This window comes from Marmota marmota, unplaced genomic scaffold, assembly GCF_001458135.2.
Source record: "Marmota marmota marmota unplaced genomic scaffold, marMar, whole genome shotgun sequence".
Lineage (NCBI taxonomy): Eukaryota > Metazoa > Chordata > Mammalia > Rodentia > Sciuridae > Marmota > Marmota marmota.
Window position 1 is genome coordinate 6,283,030 of NW_026000136.1, and position 14,937 is coordinate 6,297,966.

Below are 14,937 nucleotides of genomic sequence, written 5' to 3' on the forward strand. Positions count from 1 at the left end.
TGGGTGCTTGGGGTGGGGGCCCGGAGGAGGGCCAGGGGAGGGCTGTGGGCAGGAGGCGGCAGTGGCTGGGTCTACTCCGTCCTCCCCACACGGAGGCTTGGGGCCACCCCTGCACACTCAGTAAGGATGCAGACCTGAGGGTCTGGCATCCTCGTAATTAATTCATCAGGCGTCATGCTGGGATGTCTGACGATGCTCAAGTGTTTAATTACAAACTTCTCCATAACCATGCACTTTAATTACCTCGGGCTGGGAGAGCTCGCGGGCATCAACCCGCCGCCCTACCTCGGCGCCGTGTCCAGCCCAAGACGTGAGGGAGGTCTGGACCCCAAGTGGAGCAGGTGGGGACTGAGAGGTGGGCCTGGGGCAGGGTCAGCAGCAGCAGCCGCAGGATGACCTGGATGGGACAGCAGGAGGGGCCGGGCAGATGCCTCAACACCAAAACTGGGGTAGCACCTGTGTATGAGCGGTCTGAGCCCAGAGCCCCATCTCAGATCCTTGAGGTGTGTTGACAACCCTGTGCCTCCTGAAGACGGGGTCCTGGTTTCAGGAATGAGAACTTGATGTGTGATCCCACATCTGTCACTGCTCACCCCTGCCTCAGTCTCGTCGTCTGTAAAACGGGGCACACAGCAGGCCTTAGCATGATCCATCTCCATATCGAACATCAGAGGGTGCGCTTCATCACTTGTCTGTCTGTCCCTCCGTACAGCTGTCATTCATCCCTCCACCTGCCCACACCTCCACTCACTCATCTGTCTCTCCATCCACCCTTCCAGCAGGGGATTCTTCGAGAGTTAAATGGCCCGCCGGGCATCTGGGCATGCACAATCAACGGATTAGCTCAGCCTGGCACACACCTGCCCAAGTCAGGGCAGATGGGCAGGTGGGAGGCCGGAACACCTGTGCGTGTGTGGGGAGGGCGATCAGGCAAAACCAAAGGGACACTGCTGTCGGATCAGAGCTCCCTAGTCTCAGGCCTCCTCGCCCTGGTCACAGTTGACACCCCTCTTGATTCAGGCTCTTGACTCCTGTGTCTGCTGTGACCTCAGAGGGGCACGTGTGTGCGTCAGTGCAGGGAGAGAGAGGGGTAGCGGGTAGGGCTGCCCACCTTGGCATGTCTGCCCTGAAATGTCTTTGGAGGTGGACATTCCAGCCACCCAGCTCTCCCTCAGCCTCAGGCTGTGTCTGTCCCTGGGGGCATGGGACAGTCTGCAGGTCAGTGAAGACACTGCACTTTCTTCCTACAGCTACATGACTGGGGCCCTGGGCCTGAGGATGGGATGAAATTGACCACTTCCGTCCCAGTCCATGCCGACTCATCAGTTGGAAGTCTGTTTCTACCGAAGTTAGGTGTGGTGGCAGACACCTGTAATCCCAGCAGCTCAGGAGGCTGAGGCAGGAGGATTGCGAGTTCAAAGTCAGCCTCAGCAATGGCGAGGTGCTAAGCAACTCAGTGACACCCTGTCTCTAAATAAAATACAGGGGCCAGGGTTGTGGCTCAGTGACAGAGCACTTGCCTAGCATGCGTGAGGCACTGGGTTCCATCCCCGGCACCACATAAAAATAAAAACAAAATAAAGGTATTGTGTCCATCTACAACTAAAAAGAAAAGACTTTTAAAAAATAAGTAAAATACAAAATGACCTGCTACCTGGTACCAGCACACCACTAGTCTCCAAGGTCCTGCTGGGGGGCGGGTCCCAGACTGCAGATTCCCTCTCTTCTGCCCTGAGCTCTGTTCTAGCTCCATACCCGGGCCAGAGACAGCACACGGTGTCAGCCCATTTTCCAGATGAGGCTAAGGAGGCTCAGAGAGGTAAAGGAATTTGCTGAAGGCCACACAGCCCATCGGTGGTGGTGAGAATGGAGCTGTGTATCACTGGGTTCTGGGGTCACGTGGTAGAAGATGAATGGAAATCATGACAGCAAGAGACCTGGGAGCCTGGAGAGGAAGAGGCCAGACAGAGACGGGGAGGGACTTGTCCAAGGTCACGCTTGTCAAAGACATTGCTGTGCCAGGCTGCTTCTTCCACCAGGTCCCCCCAGCACAACCTCCTGCCTACCAGGTGCAGCCCGAGTTCAGGGCCTGCCACCGTGCTTGGCAGAGGCCCTGGACAGCAGCAGGTTCTGCCCGGCTCTTGCTGGGTTGGCACCCGGGCCAGTGCCATCTGTCCCTGGCAGCCCCTTACCCTCCGCCCAAGATGCCTCCCACTCGGAGGGAGACCCTGGAGGAGGTGGAGTGGGTCATGGCTGGAGGTGCTGGAAGTGGCCAGCGGAAGCACTCGGCTTTCCATTGGGGAGGGCCACAGGCATGGGAGGGCCCGACACAGGGTTGGGACACCCAAACCCCCACTCTGTGCCAGAGCAGTGCTCAGGAATTCCTGGCACCCTGTACTGTCTGGGGAGGGGGAAGAACTGAAGAAAATGCCTGTTCTAGCTTCTCCCCAGCACACACAGGGAAACCAAGGCCCAGAGGGGTCAAGAACTTGCTGAAGGCTGCTCAGTGGGGTGGCAGGGGCCGCCCAGAGCCCTGGGAGGGCAGACCCTACTCACTTGCCCTCCCCCCACCCCCTCCCCCACCATCCTCCCGCCTCCCTACTCACTTGGCCTTGAAGTCCTTTCCTACTCCAGATTCCTGTCCTTGGAAGAGGCTGGTGACCCCTCAGAACCCTGGGGGTGGAGTTCTGCCCGGACACCTACTCAAGGCTGCGAGGGTTGAATGGGTTTAGACTCATAAATAACCATTAATTAATCGTTGACTAAATATGAGTGTACTGGCCACTGGAAGGTGTTGAGTGTGCCCGGGGTGCTGTGCCACTTCCTTCTCTCGTGACCTTGAGCAGGTTACTTGCATTTTTCTCCCCTCAGTTTTCTCCTCTGTAAAATGGAGCCACACAATGGCAGGCTTAAGTGACCCAGGGAAAGCTCTTGGGGCCCTCCTGGAATGTGGTCAATTGGGCCTGTGGGCTCTGGCTCCGGGTACCTGCATCATTGGCCACGCCCTAATGGAGGGCGGGCCCCGGAACGGGGCGGGGCCACGGCGGGTGGGGCCTCAGGCCTGCTCTCTCCAACTGCCCGCGGTGAACTCGCAGCGCACGGCCGGCAGGTGGCGCTCCGGCGTTTCTGAGCGCGCTGGGAGGGCGCGAGCCCGGGGTGCTGGGGGCAGATGCGGACACCGGTGCGCACGGATTCCGAGTGGACACGACTCCACGTGCGCCCGGCTGCACAAATGCTGGCGCATCCAAGGCACACGTGCACATGCGCGCAGACCCTTCCGGCCCGGGGGTCACTCCTCGCCCAAACCTCGGCCCGCTGGAATTCCGGCTTCAGCCTGTGTCCGGGTCTTTCTCACCATTTCCTGCTACCAAGACTCCCGGCACCCCCCCACCCCGACCCTGCACCCCGGCCCAGAGCTTTCCCCAGTGGGCGTTCAGCACCTCACCCCTGGTGCTCAGCCCAGGGACATTAGGGGCAGAATCACCCTGCAAGGCCTGGTGGGAGCGCACTGATGATGGCATGGTCTGGTGCCACTGACCTTGGAGCTGAGGGCACAGCGTCCTGTTATTTCCCAGGGAGGTCACTGAAGTTGGAGAGGGACACTTGTCAAGGTTCCCCTTGGGTGAGGCCAGGACCTAGGTCTAGGGGTTCCTGTGGCTGCCTGGACATCTGGACCTTCAGAATGAAGGACACTCATCCTTGGCTTCTTGGTCCCTCCTGGCCCGAGTGATCCCCTCTGGAGGCTCCAGGGTCAGGAAGGGCCCAGCTCTGCCCGCCAGCCTCCACCTGTGCTGGGCAAGTGCCTACCTACTCCTGTCCTCAATTTTCTGTCTTCCCAGGGGATGACAGCTATCCTGGCCTACCCGTGAGGACAGACTGCAGGCTCTGTCCCTGTCATTATCTGGGGTGAGCCCAGCACCTCCCAGGTGTGGCTTTTGTCTATTGCCCAATGACTGCTCAGAGACCCCCACCCCACACAGCACGGGTCCTCCGCAGGCACCAGAGGCCTCAATCCCCAATCTGTGCAGTTGGGCATCTCTGCTGGCTTCTCAGGGTGTGGAGAGGGAAGACAGACACTAGGGCAAGGGCAGCGGGGACAGGAGCCGCTGCCCAGGGAGGCCTGGCGCATGCGTGCTTGTGTATATACAGAGGTGCCCAAAAAGAATCGCTGCTACCACCCCCTCACCCCAGCCAAGATGCCCATACTGCCAGGTATGGGCCACACGCAGGCGGGCAATGCCTGGTACCCCAGCAGAAAAGAGCAGTTGGGGCACCCCCACCCGTTGCCACCCCCGAATCCATAAGCACAGTTTATCTGTGCAGGTCAACAGCGCGCGCGGTCTGCTCGGCGGAATTGTTGGAACACCCTGGATACGCCAAGAACACTCCTTAATTAGATTCCGCAGAACCCTGACACACAAACAAAAGATATTAATATCAAGCGGCGCAGCTTCAATTGCAGTTTACACAGATCAGAGAACATTTTGGGTGCAAAGAGGTTGTGTGTGTGACAGGTTGTTACTTTACAAGTTGGGGATGCGGGGCACGTGACAGGCCTGAGTGCCACCGATTCCAAGCANCTCCTCCACGGCAGACCTCTGGCCTCTGCAACTGTAAAATGATACATTTTTGTTGCTGAAAGCCACCCCCCCCCAGCCCCAGTCCCGCCACCAACCCTACCCCGTTTGTGGCACTTGGTTAAAGGCAACCCCGGAAAAGTAACGCGAGGTTTTCCAGCAAACTCGCCCCTTCCCAGGCACGGTTCAGTATCTTCCCAGATTGTGTGACTTACCACCCATAGTAGCTGTTTCCAGAAGGTTCTCATCACCTCCCAACAAGGAAATCACAACGATCACCACTCACCTCCTGGTTTCCCCTCCCAAGGTTCAGCCCTCTCTGTTGCTATGATTTATTTGCCTTTTCCAGACACTCCACAGAAGTGGGGTCCTCAAGGTCCATAGGCCCTCCATTCCTTCATGGGGTTGTGAGGCGTTCTGTTGAACCCATGGACCACATTTGGTCGATATGTTCATCCACTGATGGACATTTCTGTGGCTTTCAATCTTTCTTTGACTGTTGTGAATAACGCTGCAGTCACTGGGCGCAGTGGTGCACACCTGGAATCCCAGCGGCTGGGGAGGCTGAGTCGGGAGGATCGTAAGTTCAAGGCCAACCTCAGCAACTTAGCAAGACCCTGTCTCAAAATTAAAAAAAAAAAAAAAAAAAAAAGTCCTGGGGATGCAGCTCAGTGGTTGAGTGTCTGTGGGTTCAAAAAACAAAAAGAGTAATGCAACTATCAATATTCGTATGTAGGTTTTTGTGTGCACGGTTTAGTTTTTCCTTGGGTATGTATGCCCACAAGTGCTTAAAACCTTTTTCTAAAGCAGGGGCTAGCGGTGTAGCTTAGTGGCAGAGCATATGCTTAAGACTAAGTGCAAGGCCCTGGGTTCCATCCCCAGCACCACAATAAACAAACAAACAAACAAATAGCTAGATAGATGAGTGAATGAATAGGTAAATAGTTACATAGATGAATAAATACAAGTACACAGTTTAAAAAATGTCTCTTCCTCACATGGTACAAAAGGGATGAGCACACACTGGTCGACCCAGCAACTCAGGAGGCTGAGTCAGGAGGATAGCAGGTTCCAGGCCAGCCTGGGAGACTTATCCAGACCTGTTGTCAAAATCAAAAAGGACTCGGGGTTGGCTCCAGCCAGTGCCTGCCCAGTAGGGGTGAGGGCCTGGGTTCAATCCCCAGCCCTGAAGGACAGGCTGAGCCGTGAACCCAGAGCTTCCTGTGGCTGCCGCTCAGCCTTCCCCGTGGTGATGTCAGGCCACGGCTGCTCCTGTCCCTCCTTCCATGTGACGTGTGGCTTTGCCAGCTGTGCGGTGGCCCCAGCAGCCCCCTGTGTGCATGTGTCCCCCCTGGTGGACACAGGATGTCTCTGGGTGTTTACTGTGCTGCTTTGGCACACCCTGTCTCTGGAGCATTCGAGCATCAATCGGGTGAATTTCCCCAAGTGCAGTGGCCAGAGCTCTCCTTGCTGTACAAATGGGGACACTGGGGCCTAGAGGCGGGGGCAGGGGCCCCTCTGGCTCACCCAAGAGTGCTGCTTACTGGGCACCTATTAAGTGCTGATGCTCCCCAGGTACAACCTCATTAGACTCTGACATAGCCCAGGAGCCACCCCATGTCCGATCCACTGGTCGCCCCCTCTTCTGGTCTTCAGGAGCCCACAGTTCCTAACCTTGTACCGAGGGGACCGCGACCTGGGCCCTGCGTGTCACTCCAGGCTGGTCTTCACCCTGGCCCTGTCCCTGTGTGGCCTTGGGAAGGGGGTTTCCTTTCTGGGCCTCAGTTTCCTTGTCTACACTGCAGGGCGGGCACACCCAGCCCAGCCCCAGTGGGCAACCGTGGCCATCAAGCAAGGTCATGAAAATGCCCAGTGCCTACCGGCAGGACCAGAGCCTGAGCCGGCAGCTGGTGTCCGTCGGATTCCTGTTTCGTCCGCTGCTCTGACATTTGGGGTGGGATGCCTACTTCCCTTTCCCAGGTCAGTGACAATGATAAAAACGTGTCCCTTCGTGACAGTCACTGCCATGTCTGTGTGTCTTACCATACCTGGTTACAATGCATCTCAGGCCCCCTTCAATCACCATGTCCTCTGTCCCTGCTCTGGGCTGAGCGAATCCACCTGGCGGATGAAGACGCTCCAGGGCACTACCTGGAGGGCATCAGCCTGTGACGCAAAACAGAGACTCAGAGAGGTTAGGCAACTTCTCAGAGGGCACACAGTACACCCATGGCACCCCAAACCAACTGCTTTCAAAGTCTCTTGTCCCCTCTTTGGGTGGAGAGATCAGTGTAACCCAGAGGCCTCTCTCTTCCTCTCAGGGTCAGGACATTTCCCCATTGCAACACTGAGCAGAATTATTAGGGGCCAGTGGCCCCGTCGTCGGGGAAGGGAAAACATGATTGTTTAGAAAAAAAACTGCCTCCAATGTATTCAATTAGACGTAATTTATATAATGGCTGCTGGAGTTTCCAAAAAAATAATAATAATAATAATTGCATGACTTTCCTTCCAAGGCTCCAGAGACAAATTAAAATAATGTAAAGTAAGTTCCTAATTGGTGTGGGCCGTGGGCGTCTGGGCAGCCTCCAGGTGTGTGCCTGACACGGTGGTGGCCGGCTCCCCAGGGCCCAGCCTGCCCACCCCTCCCCGCGGGGTCCTCGTGCCTGTGCACCTGTCCACGTGCATTCTGTGTGCGATGGCCTGCCACAGCCACAGGCTGGGCTGTCCCCGCCCGGCCCCCTCCTGAGTTGGGGGCCAGAGGCTGAGGGCCTGGTGGTGGCTGCCAGGTGCAAGGTGGCTGGAGAAGGAGACCATTCTTCCAGTCTCCTCCCAGCCCCTCCCACCTGCTGTGGGCCCCTGGGACCCCGGGCTCCTCGCTCAGGGACCACAGCGCTCCCTGGGGCATCTGCCAGAGCAAAACAATCCTTTCTTCCTGTGGGGAAATAAAAGCCTGTGACAACATCCAGGGTGGCCGCCCTGGCATTCGGGAAGTGAGTGGAGAGGCCTGTGCTGACCGGTGGGATCCTGAGCCCCAGCCCCAGACCCCGCCCTCGGCCCTGGCCTCCCTCTCCCCATCTCTACAAAGCAGAGTGTGTCCCCGAAAGGTCAACGCCTGGTGGCCTTGGGTGGCTGCAAGGCTCTCCTGGGCGTGAACACCTTGGGCCTTTTCCTTCTCTAGAAGCTCAGTTTATGATGTCCCCATTTCTCAGATTTAACCCTGGAGGTCCCACAGAATTTACAGCTGATTCTGGCACGTGGGGTTAGGACAGACCCCAAAGCCCCAGGCAGGGGTCTGATTGGTGCCCTGGCACCTCCCTTAGGATTCTTCAGCCCCCAGTGCTAAGGGAACGTGGGGTGCCAGTCCTGGGGTGCGGTGGCATGGCTCAGGGTACATCAGCCCCAGGGCTCCTGCACCTCAGCTGTCCCGCCTCAGAACGTCCCTGCACCCCAGCTCCCACCTGAGCGCCCATCTGCAACCTCCCCAGCCAGAGCCACCTCTGGGACTCTCCTCTGATCCTCTGGTGTTGCTTGGCGGTGTCCCCTGCAGTGCCCACATCATTGGTCAGGTGTCACAGGCTGTCACGGTGCACGGTAGCTCTCTCTCTGCAAGGCAGGGACAGTGACCCATCATCTCCGTGTCCCTGGGAGTGGTGCCCAGCTTGAGGTACCAAACTCGTGGCCAGTGGATTAGCGAGGTGGCGACACGTTGCTTCCTGTTAGCAACCAGGATGGGAACAGACATATTTCAACTGAATCACAAGTTAAAAAGCCAAATGTAGGAAGACATCTGCACCTTGGGGAAGAAATGCACCCTGAGACTGAGGAAGGGAGGAGAGGGGAGGGGTGGGGGTTGTTGGAGGAGGACAAGAGGGTGGCCTGGCCCCCTTGTCCCCTCTGGGAGAGGCACCCGCCACAGAGCTGAGGCTCCTGGGTGGCTGGGCTGGGAGGGACAGAGATGGTCACCTCCTTCTCTCCAGAGTCAATAGCCCAATCTGAAATGAACAAAATCACCCTTCACTTGGGGGACTGGCCTGATCGTGGGGTGCAGGCAGGCTCCCTGTCCCAGGGCATCCTGGGCCTCTCCACCTGTCCAGACTCCTGTCCACGGGAGCAGCCGCTCCAGCGCGTGTTGGTGCTGACTGACCAGCTCTGGCCTGCTCCTGCCCCCTGGGCTCTGGGTCAGAGTTAGTGATGGGGACTGCCCCACTTACAGACAGGAGGGGCAGACTCCCTGGAAGTGGTACTGCCTGGCTGTAGAGGCCACTCGGGTGGGGGTCCTCAGGGAGGACAGTCCATGGCTGGCCAGCTGGATAGCCTCTGATTTGCCCCCTTCCTGCCCCTGCCTGGTGCTGGGCGCCTCCCTCAGCCTCAGCTCACCTGGTCTCCCTCTGACTCCATGCCAGGCCCCCAGCCTCCGTCCTCCCCCACCCTCCTCCTCCGCTGTCCTCACCCCCTGCTCATCTCGAGCTGCAATTACAGCTAATCAGATACCTGAGCCGCTTGCGAAGCTATTAGCAGTTCTCCCTGCCCGGTGGGAAATCAGCCGGGCTGGACAATTAGCTTTTTAGTTCCAACTCGGATTCTGATGCAAGCAATAAACAACTGGCTGCTCCCTGCCCCCTCCCGCCCACCCCCCCTCCTGCTCCTCCTCCGCGGGGGCCTCCCCACCCAGATGCCCAGTGGTCCCGGGGATCCCGCAGCCTCCCTGCAGCCTGCGGGCCTGGTCCAGCGCCCTGGCCATCACCCACAGCGATGGACCCTCCCAAGCCAAGCGCCCTCGATCGCTTTCTATCATGAGGTTTTGAAAAAAAAAAAAAAATTCGGAGAGGAGGGGCAGTGACCTGGGCTATTTTCAGGGGGTCTGCAGCCCCTGCACCCCCAGGCTAACTCCTCCTGCCTGCTGAATTCCTCGCCATGTGTGTGAGTGCGTGCAAGCCTGCGCGTGTGTGTGTGCACGCGCGTGGGTGTGCGCCCGCGCGCGCGCGCCTGTTTGTAATTAAGCAGTTAATTGCGCCGGGTTCTTGATTAGCTTTGGGGGATGGTAATGTTCTAGCGAGAGGAGGTGTTGTGTACAGTTCAGAATCATTTAGAGAAATTGGAGCTAATTTTGCTGTCTGCGCTTATTACTGCATTAATTTAATTTGGGTTGCTTTTAGCTCATTAACACATCTAATTAATTCGTTGACATCACTATTAAGATGTCTCTTTGAAATTGGCGTCTCCAGATAATCAGGATGGAAAGGCTGACACGCCAGCGCGGAGCTGCCTGGGAACATGGAGAAGGGGCGGGAAGGAGACCAGACCACTAATGAATTTTCCATCAGCAGCGCGCGCGGCTCGTCGGAGGGGGTGTGAGGCGGGCGGCGGCGGGAGCTGTAAGACAAAGGAAGGGGGAGCCCGCGAGCTCGCGGCCGGCCGGGTCTTAAATATTGAATTGCTTAGGAAAACAAACAGACCGGCCCGGAGCTGCAGAGTGGCGGCGAGGCTGCCCGCTGCCCGCCCCGGCTGCGCTGCTCCGGGCACTTCCTGGGTGACCCTGGAGGGGCTGCCCATCTGGAAGGGGCATGGCAGAGGCCTGGGGGGAGGCAAACCTGCCACCGGGAGATCACATGAACTGGGAGGGCATCTGTGGACCCTCTTGTTGGACAGATGGGGAAACTGAGGCTCAGAGATGGGAGCTGTGTGGTTCAAGGTCACAAGAAGTTTGGGGGCTGTCCACGGAGACAGGCACAGCCCAATGCATGCTGTGCATCATTCCCGTCTCCCTGGGGCTCCTGTGGGGCACTGGGAGAGGTGACTCTCCCGCTCTCAGGGTGGCGAGGCTGGGGCTGCCGGGCCAGCTGCAGCTTCTCAGCATGCGTCCGCCAGGATTGGGGTCCCCTGGATCCCTTTAGGTCCTGGGCCTCACAGGCTCACTTCCTCTGGAAGGTCCCCTGTCCTTCTCTTGGGCAGAGTCACCTATCTGTGTGTCCAAGGGAGTCCTCAGGCCGCCCCTCCTCCAGAGGAGCCCCTGGATTCCTACCTGGAGGCAAAGCTGGCCAGCACGTGCCTGCAGCTGGACCAGAACGTGAGGACCCCCTTGTCTCCTGAAGTGCAAGTTCAGTTCCCTGGGACTGAACCCACAAGGTCAAACTCTGCCTCCGTTCAGCAGATTCTGCTCCAGCACCTGCCATATTTAAGGTCCAGGCTGGTCAAGAAGACGCCTGCTCTGCATCCACAGAGAAGCAAGGCTCCCAGGGTCTCACGCTTCCTGGGAGGGGTCCATGCTTCCTGGGAGGACCTCCTGTTACTCTGTCACTCTATCTGGGTGGCAAATAAGAGGATGCCCAAGGGCTTAGGTCCTGCAGGGTGATGGTCTCACACTCTTTCTGGGACTTGAGGCAAGGAAGCCTTCAAGGAGGAGGTGAACTCAAGTTGAAGGACGAGTAGGAGTTCGTCACCCGTCATGTTGGAGAGCAGGGGGTCCAGGTCCAAGGAGCCCCGGGGGCTGCTCTAACAAAGCTCTGCCCACCCAACCCCTGCCCTGTTCTAACCTTCAACATGCGATTGGGGCAGGGCTCCAAGGGAGGCTCTGGTGGGAGCCAGAGAGTCCACTGCAGTCAGCTTGCCCGTGCGGCGGTCCCCAGCCCTGGACCCTCTCCAACGGGCTTCTTCACTGGATGCCTGGGCTTCCTAAAGCCTGGCACCAGGATCCAAGAGCAAACTTCCCAGGAGAATGAGCAGAAGTTCCCGGCATTTTTATGACCCAACCTTGGAAATTTCTCAGGCTCTGAGTGGAGGCAGTCACTGAGGTCTGTCCAGTTTCCAGGGGAGGGGGGACCTGGTCTCATTTCTTGATGGGGAATGTCTTGGAAGAACACGGGATGGCAGGTGCAGCTGCACCTCTCCTTGGACAATGCAGTCGGCCACCTTGGCTCTCCTCTTTGTCCACTCTGCCCTGCCGTGTTCCCTAAGACTCATATGCTGAATAACCCCCCAGAACCTCAGCATGTAGCTGGATTTGGAGACAGGTTTTGTGCAGAGGAAATTACTAAGCCTTCCCCCTCATCTGTGGAGGATGCCTCCCAAGACCCCCAGTGGAGGACTAGAACCATAGATAGTATCGAAAAACCGTACAGACTGTTTTGTTTTGGGTAGTGGGGATTGAACCCAGGTGTGGTGGTTTACCACCAAGCTGCATCCCCAGCCCTTTTAATTTTTAAATTTTGAGACAGGGTCTCACTAGCTTGCTCAGGGCCTCACTAATTTGCTGAGGCTGGCCTCCAACTTGTCATCCTCCTGCCTCAGCCTCCTAATTTGCTGGGATTACAGGCATGCACCACCCCTCCTGGCTATATACTGCTTTTTTCCCCTTCCTATACACATATGCCTGAGACTGAGTTTAATTTTAGGCACAGTAAGATACTAACAATGATAATTAAAAATAAAATAGAACAATCTTAACAATACACTGTAACAAAAGTTATATGAATGTGGTTTTGCTCTCTCAAAATATCTTATGTCCTGTAGATCTTAGCAAGCTCTCCAGACGATTCGTTTCCTTATGCTTTCCCTTTCATTTTATTTTTGTGCTGGGGACTTAATCCAGGGGTGTCCTACCGCTGAGCTTCATCCCCAGGACCCCGTTTTGAAATCAGAGCTCCCAGCCCTTTTAATGCCTTGAACTTGGGATCCTCCTGCCTCAGCTTCTTGAGTAGCTAGGACGATAGTCATGGGCCCCCATGACTAGCTTCTTTTTCACTTTTAAAGGAAGCACTTCATGGCTTCTTTTTGGCATATCTGAATTGCCAGCATCGTGACTCCTGTGCTTTGGCCATGGATTAAGATCAGGGAGGGTCACCTGACACCCACCGCAGTGATGAGCCTGATAACCAGGATGGCTGCTGAGTGCCTCATGGGAGGGTAGCACATACAGCACAGACACGCTGCACAAAGGGATGCTTCCCAGCCTGGGCAGAGCAGGAGGGTGAGAGATTTCACGGCACTACTCAGAATGGCGTGCATTTAAAACACGAATCACTTATTTCTGGAATTTTCCATTTAATGTTTTCAGACGTGGTTGACCAGGGGTGACAGAAAGGGGTGGTTGTAAGGTGGATGAGGTCACGGGTGGCCCTATACCATCTGAGCCGTAGAAGTAGAAGGGATCCGTGCACAGATGTGGAGGGACGGTCCTGTGGGGACTTGGGGACAGGGCAGTCTGCAAGCGGCCTCAGGAGGAGCCAGCCTGCTGCAGCTGACCTTGGACTCCAGTCTCCTGAACAGTGAGGAATCGGTGTCTGAGCTGAGCTGCCAGCAGGCTGTGCCTCGTCACGCGGCTCGAGCAGATGAAGGCAGAGGCTCTGCTGTCCTGTGACTTTGCGCACCGTTCTGGCTCCTGGGCCCGTCCTTGTCAGCCCCTGAGTTAGGCTGACACGGGGTTGGTGAGCTCCCTTGCCCTCTGTCTCCCCAGGAGGTGAGTCCTGAGGGGACTAATCCTTGTCTTTGGTCCACAGCTGTCTCTGTGGCTAGGGCCTCAACCAGTTGGAACTGGGAGCAGGGCCTGGGAGGCCCTTTGGGGGGCTGGAGCATGGGGGAAAGGATGGGGGTCCTAGGAAAGGGGTCGAGGCAGCTAGGGTGGGGGGTGGCACTCAGTGGCCACGGGCCTGCATGGCATCACCTCACCGTTTTAATAACCAGTGCTGCTGCATGGATGCAGCCTGTGCATGGTGCATAATAGGTGCTCATTAAAAACCCAGTGAATGAACCAAGATTTTGCTGTAAAGCCAGGGCAGGTCTTCACCAGGACCAGGCGTCCAGGCCCATCCCTTTCTGGCACAGGACCCGGGGTTCGCCCTTGCCTAAGACTCAGCCCTCCTGTTTTGCAGCCTGGTCCAACCATTCCTCACCCCTCACCTCTACCAGCCAGCGGGCACTTATGGAGCACCTACTGTGTACCTCACTGTGAAGGGCTCCTGGTCTCCCCAACACCCCTCTCCCAGGCCACCAGGGTCTGTCAGTGTGAGCCCCCAGGACATCCCCACTTACCTCCCGGCACCAGTGAACAAGGGCTTGCGGAGGGAGTGGCTCAGCCCTGGCCGTGGGGAGCAGGCCTCTCGGTCTCGGCCCTTGGCCCAGGGCCAGACGCAGAGCTCTGCCCAGGCCTCTCTCCACGGCCAGGCTCATTTCTCAGGAGGTCCCGGGCCTGGCCTGCTATCTCACCTCAAGTCCTCTGGGTTGTCCCCTTCCCTGGGGTGTCCTTCTGTGCCCGCCTCAGTCAGAAAGGCAGAGGGACCCAAGTCCCTGGCAGAGCTGGGTGATCCTGAGCCTCCCGTTGGTCTGGGCTGTGTCCCCCGAGGGCAGGCCAGGTGGGCGGCCGGGCAGCCTCCCCAGCCAGGGAAGCTCTGGAGAAGGGCGGGCGGGGCCTGGCAGAGGTTGTCCCAGGATATCTCCCATGGTGCACCTGGCCACAGGGGGCCGTGGGGAGGAGGGACAGGCAGGGCCAGTCTCACAGGCAGGGGCCACGCAGGCACCCTGCACCCTGAGCTCAGAAGGGCCCTGAGCCTGGCTTAATGCTCAGCCCTCGGGGCCTTGAACTTCCTGATAATGGTGGCTCGAAGCTCATGTTTTGGAAGCAAAATCTGAAGGTGAGGATCAGCAGGTGAGCAGAGGTGTGAGCCTGGCTCCTGTATCTGCATTCAAAATGGACACCGTCATCTCATCCGGGAGGGGTGGCCACGCCTGTCATCCGAGCTACTTGGAAGACCAAGTCCGGGGCAACCCAAGTTCAAGACCAAACTGGCAGCATGGTGAGACCCCCTCCCATCTCAAAAAATAAAAAAAAAATTGATATCGCATGACATCCTTCATGGCCATAATTTATTTTATTTTTATTTTTTTTTCAAGAAAAAAAATCTTATTTTATTCTCTTTCTGCTTCTTTTAAAAACTGTTAAGAGATTTATTATCATTTCTAAAGGTGCCATTTATATAATTGCAAAATAAAGTCAAACACATAAACTTTCTATTTCTTAGAGAAATCTTAAAAATCTGTTTATCAAAGAATCTCTAGAGAGTTAATACTCCTTTAGAACTTATTTGTACTTGGGAAGTGGAATTTCATTTTAAAATTTTTCTCTTGTAATCATGGTCTGTCTACTTTCTAAAAAGAGTGCCACATGGGTGAAAATTCTGTTTGTTACCATGTTTTGGATATGGACCAGTATTTATTTATTTATTTATTTATTTTTATTGTTGGCTGTTCAAAACATTACATAGTTCTTGATATATCAATTTAAATTAGATTTCTTTTCTTCACTTAAAATTACTTTAAGTAGCACATAGAAAACTCTATGGTGCTGGGCACAATGGCGTACGCC

General features: G+C 56.4%; 3 long non-coding RNA genes across 4 annotated transcripts; all 3 read right to left on the reverse strand.

Moving 5' to 3' along the window:
* Positions 1–183: 183 nt before the first annotated feature.
* LOC125611165 lies at positions 184–1,480 on the reverse strand. The gene is made up of 2 exons (XR_007341294.1): positions 752–1,480; positions 184–613 (listed from the first exon to the last, which is right to left on the reverse strand). It is a non-coding gene; the product is annotated as an uncharacterized LOC125611165 (long non-coding RNA).
* An 85-nt stretch (positions 1,481–1,565) lies between these two features.
* Positions 1,566–3,347, reverse strand: LOC125611166. Its single transcript, XR_007341295.1, has 3 exons — positions 2,987–3,347; positions 2,607–2,880; positions 1,566–1,945 (listed from the first exon to the last, which is right to left on the reverse strand). It is a non-coding gene; the product is annotated as an uncharacterized LOC125611166 (long non-coding RNA).
* A 1,236-nt stretch (positions 3,348–4,583) lies between these two features.
* Positions 4,584–9,511, reverse strand: LOC125611184. 2 transcript variants are annotated; one of them, XR_007341328.1, is made up of 4 exons: positions 9,422–9,511; positions 8,076–8,293; positions 5,576–6,743; positions 4,584–5,194 (listed from the first exon to the last, which is right to left on the reverse strand). It is a non-coding gene; the product is annotated as an uncharacterized LOC125611184 (long non-coding RNA). The 2 variants fall into 2 exon arrangements; XR_007341327.1 differs by having other exon boundaries at positions 8,039–8,293.
* Between the last annotated feature and the right edge of the window lie 5,426 nt (positions 9,512–14,937).